Genomic DNA, 14260 nt, shown 5'->3' with positions numbered 1-14260 from the left:
TTATGTTAAATATCTTACATTAATAAAAGGTTCATATATTTCAGTGAGTGAAACACAGTATTAAAGTAATTACACAAACACACGGATGTTTCCAAGCCTTTTATTTCTGTTAATTATGAGGATTTTCCACATTTAATGGAAACACAGCATTTATGATTAGAATAATACATCATACTGACACTAATGAAAAAAAGAATTATTTAAAAATGTGAGCTTGGAGTCAGTTATCAAAAGATACTTTTAATCTTACAAAAGAACCATATTAGAAGGTATTTTAATTTCTTGTGTGTGATCGTTTCAGCTTGTGAAACAGAGTCTAATATTATAGTTTTGTGTTTTGTGATTCAGTCTTGAAGTTAAACAGTAAATGGCTACATATATTATAGAGGAACGCAGAGAATTGTGATCGTTTTAGCTTGTAAAACAGTCTAAGTGGTATCAAAACGTGCGGCTCAATCCCGGCATTTAGCTATTACTGTTATTGGGAATCGGAGTTACGATGGCGACGTAAAAAGCTAAAAACGAGCAAAATTTCCAACTGCAGAAACACAGAGCATAACTGAAACCAACTGCTGCCCCATTAGAGTGAGAAATGAAGTGGACTTTTGACCCCAAAACAATTTAGAAATCGCCGTCACGCCCACAAATATCGCCCGATTGGTGTCAAACTCGGTCATGACATCGATACGCATGCCTGCTCCGGTAAAATGTTTTCAAAATTTCTCTAGGGCTTACGGTTTTCTGTCAAGGTGCTTCAGGGCGAAATCATGCGGCAGGGTAACTGACGCTCTCCCAGATTCATTTCCATGTATTTCTGAAAAATTTCAGAGCTCGGCGCACACCATCTATGTCTCATCACCGTTATTACTGAGAGTGAGGTAGAGATATGAATCGCGGGCGACAAATAGCCCTCTCATACTCTTCAAACGGTTTTCGAATCTGTAACACGGTTCCCGAACGGGAAGGAGTTGTTCGGACTGCTTTTTTAAATAAAAACTGACTAGGTGTCTCACAAAGATATAATTCTTTTCCACCTTTCTGTCTCACACTCACACAACAGCTGAGCTGCTCTTTAGAACTACAATGACTGAAGGTTAGGACTACAACATGGCGGACACTCAGTGCCTACAAAAGAGGTCTGAGCTGAATGTCAGAACTACAAACATGGTGGAACTGTCAGTTACTACAGAGGAGGACTGAGCTGGCCTTTAGAATTACTTGTGTTTTGGGTGTTTTATAACTGATTTAAAATTAAGCTTACTCATTACATTTGTGTATTTTTTACATGAACATTCCATTCATCCATCCATCCTCTGTTCACCCTTGTCCCTAATGGGGTCGGGAGGGTTGCTGGTGCCTATCTCCAGCTACGTTCCAGGTGGGAGGCGGAGTCACCCTGGACAGTCTGTCGCAGGGCAACACAAAGACATACAGGACAAACAATTTAGATAGACCGATTAACCTAACAGTCATGTTTTTGGACTGTGGGAGGAAGCCGGAGTACCCGGAGAGAACCCATGCATGCACAAGGAGAACATGCAAACTCCATGCAGAAAGACCCCGGCCGGGAATCGAACCCAGGACCTTCTTGCTGCAAGGCAACAGTGCTATCAACTGCGCCACTGTGCAGCCCCTAGATCAATGTTACTCATGGAATTAGTTTGGACATTTAAAATGAAGCTTACTGAAAATTTCAAAATAAAAGCCTTAATATTCCTCTATGGTTAAATTAAGGCCATAGGTGGTGCAATAATATTAGCCTGCATTATCTTTTTCTCTCAGGTTAAGCATTTTCCCTAAAATAAGATTTTAGCTATTTTTCTTACTTATTATCCATGTTTAGGACACTGAATGTAGGAAGTCCATGTAAGGCAACATTCTAATGATAGCCCACATGCTACTGGCAGCATTTAGGTTTACATTAGCATTTTGGCTCATTTTAGATTATACATTAATATTAACATACTGAATGGTGCAAGACCATGTTAATCAACATGCTTGTTACTCTCCACATGCTATTGATTACATTGCAGGTTTCTTTAGCATTGATGCTAATTTTTAGCATCAGAACGCTGGGTACAAACCGACGGGCACATTTTGGCAGGCCCCGGTTGAATTTCTTCAGGAATTTTCTAGTTTTGTATTTTGTGATTCAGTCTTGAAGTTAACAGTAAATATATACATATTTTATAGAGGAGCGCAGAGATTCGTTGTTTTGACTTGTAAAGATGGAGAATAACTGACTGTGTTGTGAAAAAAAGGTTCATGTTGCCAAAAAAGTAGTGAAAACATGAAAGGTCCCTGAAGAGACAAGATGTGAGACCAAGACACATCATTTAACTAAAGCCATCAAAACAATAAAAGTCTTCTGGTTATTTTGAAAAATTCTTGGCCTGTTTTTATGTCTGATATTTTTATAAGACAGATCACTTTAATTACAGCCATAAAATCAACAATTTGATTGACAACAAAACTGAAAAGGATCATTAATCCAAAGCTCTTAACAACAGAAAGCATTGGGCGAGTTGATTAATTTATGGATTTTTGATGGGTTTTTAAAAAAATATCCTTCAAATGCAAAAGATATTTCTGACTTGTTTTTGTGTCACATTACAGTATTGTAGATCGTCTGCAATGTTATCTCTGGATACAGTAACTGAAAGGTGCATGAAACGTCCATAAAGATGTAGTTTCTGACAATGCAGAATTAATTAATAACTAATGAAAACATTACATTTGAGATTAGAATATTAAATCAGACTAATTGATGAAAAATACTTTTAATTTTGTAAAATGTAATGAATGTGACATTTTTTGAAAACTGTCTTGAATTCTGATATTGAGGAAATGAAAAAAATTCAATTTGTGTAAAAACTCATGTTTTACTGTTATTGCAAGGATCTTTAGATGCTTTACTTAAAGCTGACATTTAAAAATATGGCAACAGTTAATGACGATGACAATCACTGAATAATCCATCAATATTTATTCACATCAACAGTTATTAAAAAGCATATTCTGCTCAAAATACTAGTGTATATTTTAACATACCTTTTTAATAATATACTTTGCTTCTCATAGCAAAGTGTAACAATGACAAACATTTGGGAACATAAAAACCTCTCTGTGGTTAGCTCTAAATCAAAATCTGACCAGATCAAAATTATTTTAGAGTTTTTTTCAAACAAACATCATAGAGTTTTATTTATGGAAAAACAAGAACATTTCACTGCTTTCATTTCTAAAGTATTTTACATCCAGTCATACACAGAAACTTCAAATAAAAGCTAAACTCAATTATTCTACATGGTACAGAACTCCATGAAAACTGAAATGCACAGAAATTAATCCTGTCTGAATGTGTTCCCCTCTTTAACTTCAGTATCTAATGGGATACTGATGGGGATCTTAAGTACAAATACGACTGAGAATTAAAACAAAAAACTGGATTAAGGAAAACAAGCTGCTAGGCAAAAGTAGACCTCAGGTTTATCTTGGTCAGACAGTGAAAGACACAATCACAGTGAATCACTAGCAGCCTGCAAGAATCTGTTGACTTTAATATGTTCAACTTGCTGTTTACATCATCTGACCAGATTTTCCATAAGATTAGATGCCAAATAGGATCGGATCTGTTTTGGACCTATGGATTCTCATCAGAGTGAGTCTTCATGTGACGAGATAAATTACTTGTGTTACTGTAACTTTTTCCACAGCTCCCACATGAGAAAGGCTTCTCACCCTTGTGAATTCTCATGTGAACATTTAAATCACCTTTTTGAGAGAAACGTTTTCCACAAGACCCACAAGAGAAAGGCTTCTCATCTGTGTGAGTTATCATGTGAACATTTAGAGCGTCCTTTCGAGAGAAACTCTGTCCACAGATCCCACAAGCGAAAGGCTTCTCACCTGTGTGAATTTTCAGGTGATGAGATAAATGTTGTTTTTGTGTGAAACTTTTTCCACAAGTCCCACAAGAGAAAAACCTCTCACCTGTGTGAATTTTCATATGAACATTTAAATAACCTTTTTGAGAGAAACTTCTTCCACAAGACCCACAAGAGAAAGGCTTCTCATCTGTGTGAATTATCATGTGAACATTTAGAGCGTCCTTTCGAGAGAAACTCTTTCCACAGGTCCCACATGAGAAAGGCTTCTCACCTGTGTGAATTCTCATGTGATGAGTTAAAGTCCCTCTGTTACTGTAACTCTTTCCACAAGTCCCACAAGAAAAAGGCCGCTCATATCTGTGAATTCTTCTGTGTCTCAGCAAGATATCGTTTCGAGAAAAGGTTTTATCACAAATTTTACAAGAATATAATTTTTGCCCTGCGTGAGCTTTCTTGTGCTTTTTTTGTTTTGAAGTGTCAGTTCTGTCTTTCTGCTCTTTCGTTGTCTCATATTTCTCCTTTTGTTTTTCCTTTCTCTTTTTTCCCGGGTCTTCAGAATTGATTCCTTCCTGATTCTCAGTTTCTGCAGAGCCATGAGAGATGAGTTGGTTCCTCTGTGGTTCTGTTTCATTGAGAACCTCCTCCTCTTTACACACACAACATTGTGGAAGATCTGGACAAAAAGACAAAACAAAAGCCTTTAAATGTCAATCAACCAAGTAAGTCTTCATTTTAATATTTTGTTGGATAAAAACAGGATTTTTTTCTGGCTCTGGAAAGAGGTTCTGCAGCATCCGGTGCAGGTCCACCAGGTTCCGAAACAGCTTTTTCCCACTTGCCATCAGACTGCTGAACTCTTAACTGGACTGCACTCAAAATCTGGTCTCCACTTCATACCTTGCACATGTACAGAGCTAAATAACTTCCATTTTACTGTCAGTCCTGCACTTTATATTTTATATTCATATTTATATTCATATTTTATACTGTATTTTATCTTATTCTGGAGTAACCTCACAACATTGGAACCTCAAAACATTGTCGTGAGCCGTATGCAACGAAATGTCGTTCTGTATAAACCCTGTGCATGCAAAATGACAATAAAGTCAGTCTAAGTCTATTTGACTATTTTGATGACATTCCCTTTAGCGCAGCTCCATCTAATGGATGCATAACGTAACTCCAGCCTCTACTGTAGCGTCTATCCTATGCGCCTTAAACACGGTGCAACTTATATATGAAAAAAGTTTTAAAATAGGCCATTCATTGAAGGTGCGCCTTATAATGTGGTGCGCCTTATAGTGCGGAAAATACGGTAATTATGCTTTATAATAATTGTAAAAAATAAAGGTAAATGCTTCACGGATTTCGCCTATCATGGGTTCTTTTGGGAACACAACCCCCGAGAAAAACGAGGGTTCACTGTATAGGTACATGTTTAAATAAAATGAAGATTGTTGAACTACTGACATGTCTCTGAAATTCAGAGCAAAAACTTTGTATTTATTTTCAGAAAATGAGAAAAGGTCAAAATAATTTAATAATGCAGTGCTTTCAGACCTTGAATAAAGCAAAGAGAACTAGTTCATATTCATTTAGAAACAACAAAACAAATGTTTTAACTCAGGAAGAGTTCAGAAATCAATATTTGGTGGAATAACCAGGAGGTTTTCAATGGGGTTTAGTGCAGTGGTCTCTTCATTTTTTCCAGACCTGTATGTAGTTGTTAACGGTTTTAGTTGGACAAAACTATTTAATTTCTTATGTGAATGTATGTAAATAAGCAGTGAAGTTTAGAAAAATGCACCAACAAATAACTTCTCTTGGTCCTTAGCACTGCTGGGGGCTAAGGACCCCTAAAGGTCAGATCCTAGAATCGCCCCTGGGTTTAAATATTCTGCTATTAGAGCAGAATACTCCAGTCCAGGTTTGAAGAGTCTGGGTGTTGTAGTTTTTAAACTAGAGTCGATTAAACATGCGGAAGGAAAAAATAGGTGGAATCGCCCTTTAGCCATTTCCCGAATCGGAAGCTTGAATTGGAAACCAACTTCAGCTTCGTCTTTCTTAAACCTGATTAATCAGTAAAACATGAAGGTGTTTCGTACCTATCCGGTGTAAGATGATCCTCGGTATCCGGGTAAAATCCATCAGTCTGCGCTGATCCTCCATCTCTTCCTCCATCTTAACGTTGATTTCTTTCCACTCTGTGAATGTTTCTCCAGCAGGAGTTACCTGCTCGTTGATAAACTCTCTCTGAGGCGGAACTGAAGACATTTTCACTGAAAACACGGAAATATTTACCGAAAACACCAAACCTGTTTTCAAACTACCTTCTAAGAGGAGCTAATGCTACCTCGTGAGCTCCGTAGCTTTCTGTGTGTTTCACTTTGGCTGCACTGAAGAAACTGTAAACGATTTTTAGTTCCCACTTGAATGTTCCGCTTTGAGCCTCCTCTCAACATAAAGTTATATTAAATATCTTACAATATTAATAAAAGGTTCATTTATTTCATACTAAATCAGTCTAATTGATAAAAAAATACTTTTAATTTGCTAAATATATTGAATATGACCTTTTTTTACAAACTGTCTTAAATTCTGATATTGAAGAAATGAAAAAAATCAATTTGTGTAAAAACTCATGTTTTACTGTTATTGCAAGGATCTTTAGATGAGAAGTTTATAAAAACAGACATAGTATAAAACATATTTACTGAGATTACATTATAGAGTTCCAATTATAGCAGCATATTTTATGTTTCAGGTCAGTGTTGCTTCATAGACTGTCAGCTCCATCAGTATCAACCTCCAGGTAAAACAGCCGGTGTTGTTACACAGGTGAGAGATCTCCTGCTGCATGTTTCATTGGTAATCGTTCTGCACTGATTGCTGGAGAACTCAGACTTCAATCATAGTAGCAGGCAGAAATGAGGAACCTTTACTGGGGTCAACAAAATGGAAGACACGGCGTGTCTTATCTCTCAAATATCAAATATCTCTACAAAAGGAAGAAAGGAGACCAACAGATTATTCAACCAGCTTTAGCTCTGTAGAGCAAATAATAATAATAATAATACAAAAGACTTTGAGGCATTTTTTTTTAATCACATCACAAAAGAGAAAACTTTTGTCTAGATTAGTTCTGGAGAGCCGGTACCTCAGGCCAAACGGATCCAAAGAGAGACAGCAGACAGAAGCAGCACAAAACCAAGAGTAAAAAAAAAGACAAAAAGAAACAGATAATATTTCTGTGGGGACTTAATGGACCAAGAACTGATTGATGGATGTAAGCTCCCGCTGATCTCGATCATCGCTGAGTGTTTGTGCTGCCGAGCCTCTTGAGGGGTTTAAAGAAAGGCCAACAGGAAAACATCTAAACGCGAAAATGAATGTACAGAATCACAGAGGAGGACAAAAAAGTCCCAATACAAACAGATAGCCAGCAGCGACGCTACATATTAAAACAAAGATTTAAAGGAGAGTATCATTTTTCTTTGCAGTTTTCAGGTTTGTAAAAGTGTGAGTGTGTGAAAACTTTTGAAAGGTTTTATGTTTCATTGGACACAATGAAACAAATCTGGAAATCTAAATTCACACATTTTATGTAAATATTGCCAAAAAAAACGTCTCTCCATAAACTGCTTGTATAACAACATAGACAGTGTAACCAACGGTAACACATTCCAAAGATGAAGGAAAAATCTGTGATGTCACAACTAGAGTCATGCTTGTGATGTCATCAGCTCTCTATCTATGTAACAAACTTCTACCTTCTTGTCATTGCTTGCTGCACTACTGAGGAGTTCAGACGCACGCAAAGCGCTTTTACAGTGAGATTGTTAGCAGACTGATTTGAACAAGTACTATTTTGTCAAAACATGGCACATCAAAGCCAAAATTGTTCCATCAGTGATTTAGCCAAAGGACGTCAGTATGGGTGGGTAGGAAACAGACCTCCTCCCTTTGATTTCCACATAGAGATACAACGACTTGCCTCTCTTTTAAAAATGGAGAAAGCAAAATTATTTGACCAGAACCAAAAGCTGGACGATACCCAAACAAAACTGGAGGAAACAAAAGCTGAGGTAGAGAGGCAGAGGGCTCTTAAGGAGATTTTCATCGGCAGGAGCATCGAGTTGAAGAAAAAACTACAGGCAATTGAAAAGGGCAACAATCCAGAGACTCTCAGCCCAGCAATTATCGATTCCGAGGTGGACAGCCACACAAAACAGCAGCTGCAAGAGGACTTAGACCTAGCGAAGATAGATCATATTGCCACAGAGCGAGCGTTCATGTCAAGGATTGAGGAATTAAAAGACAAAAACAGAGCACTCCAACAAGAGCTGGACGACATGAAGGCTAAATACGAGGAGCTTCAGTCCAAATCTGAAGCAGACATTAGTGAGATCAAACGTCAGGCTGACCTGCAGATGGTCAATGAAGACAAGATCAGACAGGGCCAAAATTTAATAGAGAAAATGTCCAAGGAGATCAGCAGCTTCAAGGAATCCGAGAAATACCTGTTGAGAGAACTGGAGCAGATTAATGGTTCATACGAAGAACTAAAGTCGAGGTATGAAGCAGATTTGACTCATATGACAGAAGCTAATTTGGAAAAAACCAAGCATGATCTTGTTGAGCTCATCAAGGCACTCAGAGCAGAGAAGGACAACCTCAAACAGAGAAATGCAGAAGATATCTCTTTCCTCCAATGGCAATCAACTAAGGCAATAAAACATCTGCAATCTGTTCTGGAATTCGCAACAGTTAATTACCACGAACTAAAAGCCAGATATGAAGGAAATGTTCTGACTCTAATGCAGCAGTTAGAAACATCTAAGCAGCATATACATAAAGAGATTAAAACTTATTCAGAGCAAATGATGAGTGTCCTGAAGATTATCACCGAGCTTAAAGCTGAGAAAGACAGTCTCCTAAAACAACTGACTGCTTTTCAACAACTTCCCTCCGGCTGTGAGCTTAACTCACAGCAGGAAAACATGAAAACTGATCATCAACACAAACACGAATTAGGACCTGAGAGACAAAAAGAACCAAACGAGAAAGACACTACCCCGGAAAACAAGGTTTCTGACACTGCGTCCATGGATCAGGACCGTCTGACAGAGGAAACCCTGTCAGAAAACATTGATGTTCCTGATGCCTCTCCCAACCAGGTAAATGACTTTACGGAAAACATGCCGAGTAACTTAGAATCCATGGACGTGACGGACCGCTCTGTGGAAAATCTGTCACAGGAACCAGTGGGGGCAGTCGCCAAGGAAAAATCAGTGTGGAAGAAGATACGACACTGTTTGGGGCTCAGAAAACCACAAATGTTCAAGAAGAAAAGCAAGAAAGCCTCTGAGTCAAGCGATTAGGAAAAAATGTAATTTCTGAACCGTTTGAAACCCCAAAATATATTCCTTATTTTAGATCCCCCCCAAAAAAATGACCGTGGGTTTTTCTCCGGGTGCTCCGGTTTCCCACAGATTTCCAAAACCATATAAATTAGGGTTATTGACCAAAGTAAATTGTCCTCAAAAAAGGTAGTATTAATTTCTGGAAAATTTAATTTGCAAACGGTTCCGATTGGAGAAACATTTGTGGTGAGAAAAGCAAGAAAACCTCTAAAACAAGCAACTAGTTAAAGAGTCCAGGTCAGTCCTGAACCATTTTCAAAACCCCAAATTACATTTTATATTTTAGACTAAAAAACAAAAAAGGACAACACGGTGATGCAGTGGTTAGTGCTGCATCTTCACAGAAAAGCGTTCTTCATTCTCAACCAGGCGCCTCTTTCTGTGGGAGTTTGTCTGTTCTCCCCGTGTTAGTGTGGGGTTTTCTCCGGGTGCTCCGGTTCCCCCCAGGATTTCAAAAATGATTTAAATTGGGGTTATTGACTAATGTACATTGTTCTCACAAAGGTAGTATTAATTTCTAGAAAATTGAATTTGCAAATGGTTCAGATTAGAGAAACATAGTGAGAGTTGCTCTCCACAGGTTGCTCTCCGCAGGTTGCTCTCCACAGGTTGCCCTCCACAGGTTGCTCTCCACAGGTTGCTCTCTACAGGTTGCCCTCCACAGGTTGCTCTCTACAGGTTGCCCTCCACAGGTTGCTCTCCACAAGTTGCACTCCACAGGTTGCTCTCCACAGGTTGCCCTCCACAGGTTGCTCTCCACAGGTTGCCCTCCACAGGTTGCTCTCCACAGGTTGCCCTCCACAGATTGCCCTTTGCCACCAGTTTCTAGATGCAGTCAAGGTTTTTTAATGGGATCCGTTTTAGTGGCCTTAGCATCTCGTCTCTGCTTTTTGCAGATGTGATGAGGTCCTATTGGCTTCATCAGCTGTGGGCAAATAATCTTTGTCGAAGGCCTAACAAGGCGAATGCCTGAACTGGAAAAGGAGGGGCCCTTGCTGTTGCTGTTGAGCCATGTTGCATTGCTTGATAGCTAGTTGTTGCCAGGAATAAACCCAGTCCTGTTTTTTTCTTTGCAAAAGTTGTTCTCAGTAATAATTATCTTAATTAATAAGATAATTATTACTTATCTTAGAGATACGTAATAATTTGCTTGTAATAAGCAAATTATTACTTATTACAGATAATAATAAGCAAATTATTACTTATCTTAGATATATGTAATAATTTGCATATTAATAATAATTATCTTAATTAATAAGATAATTATTACTTATCTTAGAGATACGTAATAATTTGCTTATTATCTTAGAGATAATCCACTTATCTCTAAGATAAGCAAATTATAACTTATCTTAAATATCAGTGATAATTTGCTTATGCCCTAATTTCCACACAACTCACACAAACACAACCCTAATGCGCTTCATGTAAGTGGAGCACAAAATCAACACAATGCTTATGAGCCACACAAATGTGGACACGTTGTGTGTCTGACCCACACAAACACAAACACGCACAATGCGACACAGGCACACATATATTCCTACGTAGCTTATTTCTTACAAATGAAGTAAATCATAAAAATAGTAAAATAAACCCCAGCTAGTAGATATGAACGCTCCTCTTGCCGGTGCTCAGATTCTGTGTCTGTGACACCCAGAGGAGGTGAAATGATCCCATATGCCCCATTTATATTTTATTTGTAAATATTTCTGACAAAATGTAACTGTTGTTGCACCAATTATTACAGTAGTTTAATTTTTAGCTTCACCGCACAGTCACATTTAGATATAGAAAAATCCATATTGGAATATTGGAATATTCCAATGTTAGCTATTGGAACAGTTAGCAGGCCATGACGGCAACACTGTCTTTAGAAGACTGCTTGATACTGGATATTACGACATTTAATTTCTATTTACATTGAACTGAATTGGTGATTTGCTGATGCATATTGGAGCATTTAATATTTGACCAATTCTGACATGTAGCAAGTCGTTACTGGACACTTTTGTTGTTCACACGTTGATTGATATGATTCCTTTGGAGCTGAACACAGTTCCCCGCCTGCTGCTGTTTACTCAGGATGATTTGCGTTCTCAGATCCTTTCTCAGGAATCATAAATGTTTATGCAGGAAATTACAACACCGTCTCTGTCCTGAATTTCAAATATAGAGGCAGAGGCGAAGGATGAGACAAAGTCAGTTTTGCTTCGTTCTTTTCATATTTTTTTCAGTCACTTAAGGAACCGCAAAACTAATTTTGTGGTAAAATTCTGCAGAATTCATGTGGTTTGTTTCTAAGTCAGATCAGGATAAAAAATTCAAGCTTGTGATTTTTTACTAAGTGTCCAGATGAAAAGCTAACTGGGACTTAATGGCCAACATGGTGGAATACTTCAATAGAGGCTAAAAACACATTAGATAAACTGAATGCAGTTGACATAAACTTCAACTCCATGATGATCAAAACATTTTTGTTTTTTTTACTGATAATAAAAGAGTTAAAAAGTATTTTATTGTGATGTGATCTTCTATAAAGATCTTATCAGAAATAGTTTCTTTACTTGATGTAGAAAGATCATATGATTGTTAGAGAATAAATTCTCAGAAGGATGAAAGTTAGTCTCAGTTTAAACACAATCACACTGAAAATGTTCATGTCAATTGTAACAGTTATGGGCTAGGCAGCTAACTGCGGCTACATAAGCAGCATCAGAAGAGTGGCCTTTTAAGGAGCCTGAGGTGTGAAAAAAACAGGACGCAGTGCTTTTAGTTTTGGTGAATATATATTAAGTGATTTGAATAAAAAAACATACAATTACAACAACACAATGAGACACATGAGAATTGAGTCAGAATAAATTGATTTCCAAATCATAAAGTCCATAGTCCATTCCGAGCTCGCCATCTTTCGATCCAGATGAGGATCTGATCCGACAGGTGAAAATAAAAAAAACCGACCTAAAAGGTCAGAAAACCCGTTAAGTGTTTTATCAGAAACAATTATGTACAAATATAATACAAAGGAAATAATTATTAAATTTATACATCTAGTTTATGCATACTAAATGCAAATGCAATAATTAGATTCCTAATAATTAAACAAAAATTTCAATCAGGTTAAATTAACCATAATTTAAATAAAACAAAACAAAACTATCATATTTCAACTAATCAATTTAAAGTTAATGTGCACTTCCAAAATATCAATCAAGAAAAATAAAATAAATTAATCATCAAATACTCAAGCAGAGTGAGGGAAGGAAAATAAATAAATAAATAAATATACTGCGTAATATAAACTTAAGTGTAGCTACATTCTGTTCTGATCAATTTTATCTTAAACTTCAGTGCCTCAGCATCAATGTAAAGGTGTCAGAATGCGCACAAAATTCAGCAACAAGTTACCTTTTAGAAGAGAGTGGGGCGTACTGAGCCACAATCAGCACTAACAGAATCCTGGTGGCGGTCCAGGTAAACAATGCCAGTGATTCTAATAAAACAACCCTCCAATGAGCAATCGAGCAGAAGTACCACCTGAAAAAATAACACTGTTAACAAATAACAAACTCACCCAGCAATCAAATCAATAGGTTCAAAGATTTTTGGAGGAATTCCTGAGGAAGACGCCAACAGCAAGCCACAATCAGTGGAACAGGTGAGGATCTTTTACTGCGCACTGGAGGCGTGGCTTTAAATAAGTTAGCAGAGTTCGGGCAACACAGGAAGTGGGCCCGCAAAAATAAAAGTCCTTTACTAATTGCGGGTTACACAATGCAATATAATCCCGTGAGTCCACTATGAATAATTCAGCTCCTCCGGGGGAATCCCGAGGCGTTCCCAGCCGAGAGACATAGTCCCTCCAGCGTGTCCTGGGTCTTCCCCGGGGCCTCCTCCCGGTGGGACGTGCCCGGAACGCCTCACCAGGGAGGCGTCCAGGAGGCATCCTGGCCAGATGCCCGAGCCTCAACTGGCTCCTCTCGATGAGAAGGAGCAGCGGCTCTACACTGAGTCCCTCCCGGATGACTGAGCTTCTCACCCTATCTCTAAGGGAGAGCCCAGACACCCTACAGAGAAAACCCATTTCGGCCGCTTATATCCGCAATCTTGTTCTTTCGGTCATGACCCAAATCTCATGACCGTAGATGAGGGTGGGAACGTAGATCGACCGGTAAATCGAGAGCTTCGCTTTTTGGCTCAGCTCTTTCTTCACCACGACGGACCGGTACAGCGCCTGCTTGACGGCAGACGCTGCGCCAATCCGCCTGTCGATCTCCAGCTCCCTTCTTCCCTCATTCATGTACAAGATCCCAAGATACTTGAACTCCTCCACTTGGAGCAGGACACCCCCCCTGAACCGGAGAAGGCACTCTACCCTTTTCCGGCTCAAGACCATGGCCTCGGATTTGGAGGCACTGATCCTCATCCAGGCCGCTTCACACTCGGCTGCGAACCGCTCCAGCAAGAGCTGCAGATCACGACCTGATGAAGCCAATAGGACCACATCATCCGCAAAAAGCAGAGATGACATCCTAAGGCCACCAAAACGGATCCCCTCAACACCTTGGTAAAAGGAGATAGGTAAACACCTGGTTTTAGACCACAATAACTTATTAGTATGGTGTAGGGCCTCCTTTTGCAGCCAATACAGCATCAATTCGTCTTGGGAATGGCATATACAAGTCCTGCACAGTGGTCAGAGGGATTTTAAGCCATTCTTCTTGCAGGATAGTGGCCAGGTCACGACGTGATGCTGGTGGAGGAAAATGTTTCCTGACTCGCTCCTCCAAAACACCCCAAAGTGGCTCAATAATATTTAGATCTGGTGACTGTGCAGGCCATGGGAGATGTTCAACTTCACTTTCATGTTCATCAAACCAATCTTTCACCAATCTCGCTGTGTGTATTGGTGCATTGTCATCCTGATACACGGCACCTCCTTCA

The 14260-nt window shown here is 38.8% G+C and overlaps 3 protein-coding genes and 1 long non-coding RNA gene across 12 annotated transcripts in view; 1 reads left to right on the top strand and 3 right to left on the bottom strand.

Moving 5' to 3' along the window:
• LOC116733103 (immunoglobulin superfamily member 3-like) overlaps positions 1-14260 on the bottom strand; it is a 919724-nt gene that overhangs the window by 152788 nt on the left and 752676 nt on the right. The window lies entirely within an intron of this gene.
• Positions 1-14260, top strand: part of LOC116733131 (butyrophilin-like protein 8) — a 766651-nt gene that overhangs the window by 163759 nt on the left and 588632 nt on the right. The gene's annotated exons all lie outside the window — the stretch shown is intronic.
• Positions 1-14260, bottom strand: part of LOC116733102 (gastrula zinc finger protein XlCGF57.1-like) — a 366755-nt gene that overhangs the window by 268287 nt on the left and 84208 nt on the right. The gene's annotated exons all lie outside the window — the stretch shown is intronic.
• Positions 12731-13202, bottom strand: LOC116733168 (uncharacterized). The gene is made up of 2 exons (XR_004341965.1): positions 12891-13202; positions 12731-12809 (listed from the first exon to the last, which is right to left on the bottom strand). It is a non-coding gene; the product is annotated as an uncharacterized LOC116733168 (long non-coding RNA).

The sequence above is a fragment of the Xiphophorus hellerii genome, chromosome 14, assembly GCF_003331165.1.
Source record: "Xiphophorus hellerii strain 12219 chromosome 14, Xiphophorus_hellerii-4.1, whole genome shotgun sequence".
NCBI classification, from domain to species: domain Eukaryota; kingdom Metazoa; phylum Chordata; class Actinopteri; order Cyprinodontiformes; family Poeciliidae; genus Xiphophorus; species Xiphophorus hellerii.
The sequence above is the reverse complement of the archived record's forward strand: the minus strand, read 5'-3'. Positions and strand labels throughout refer to the sequence as shown.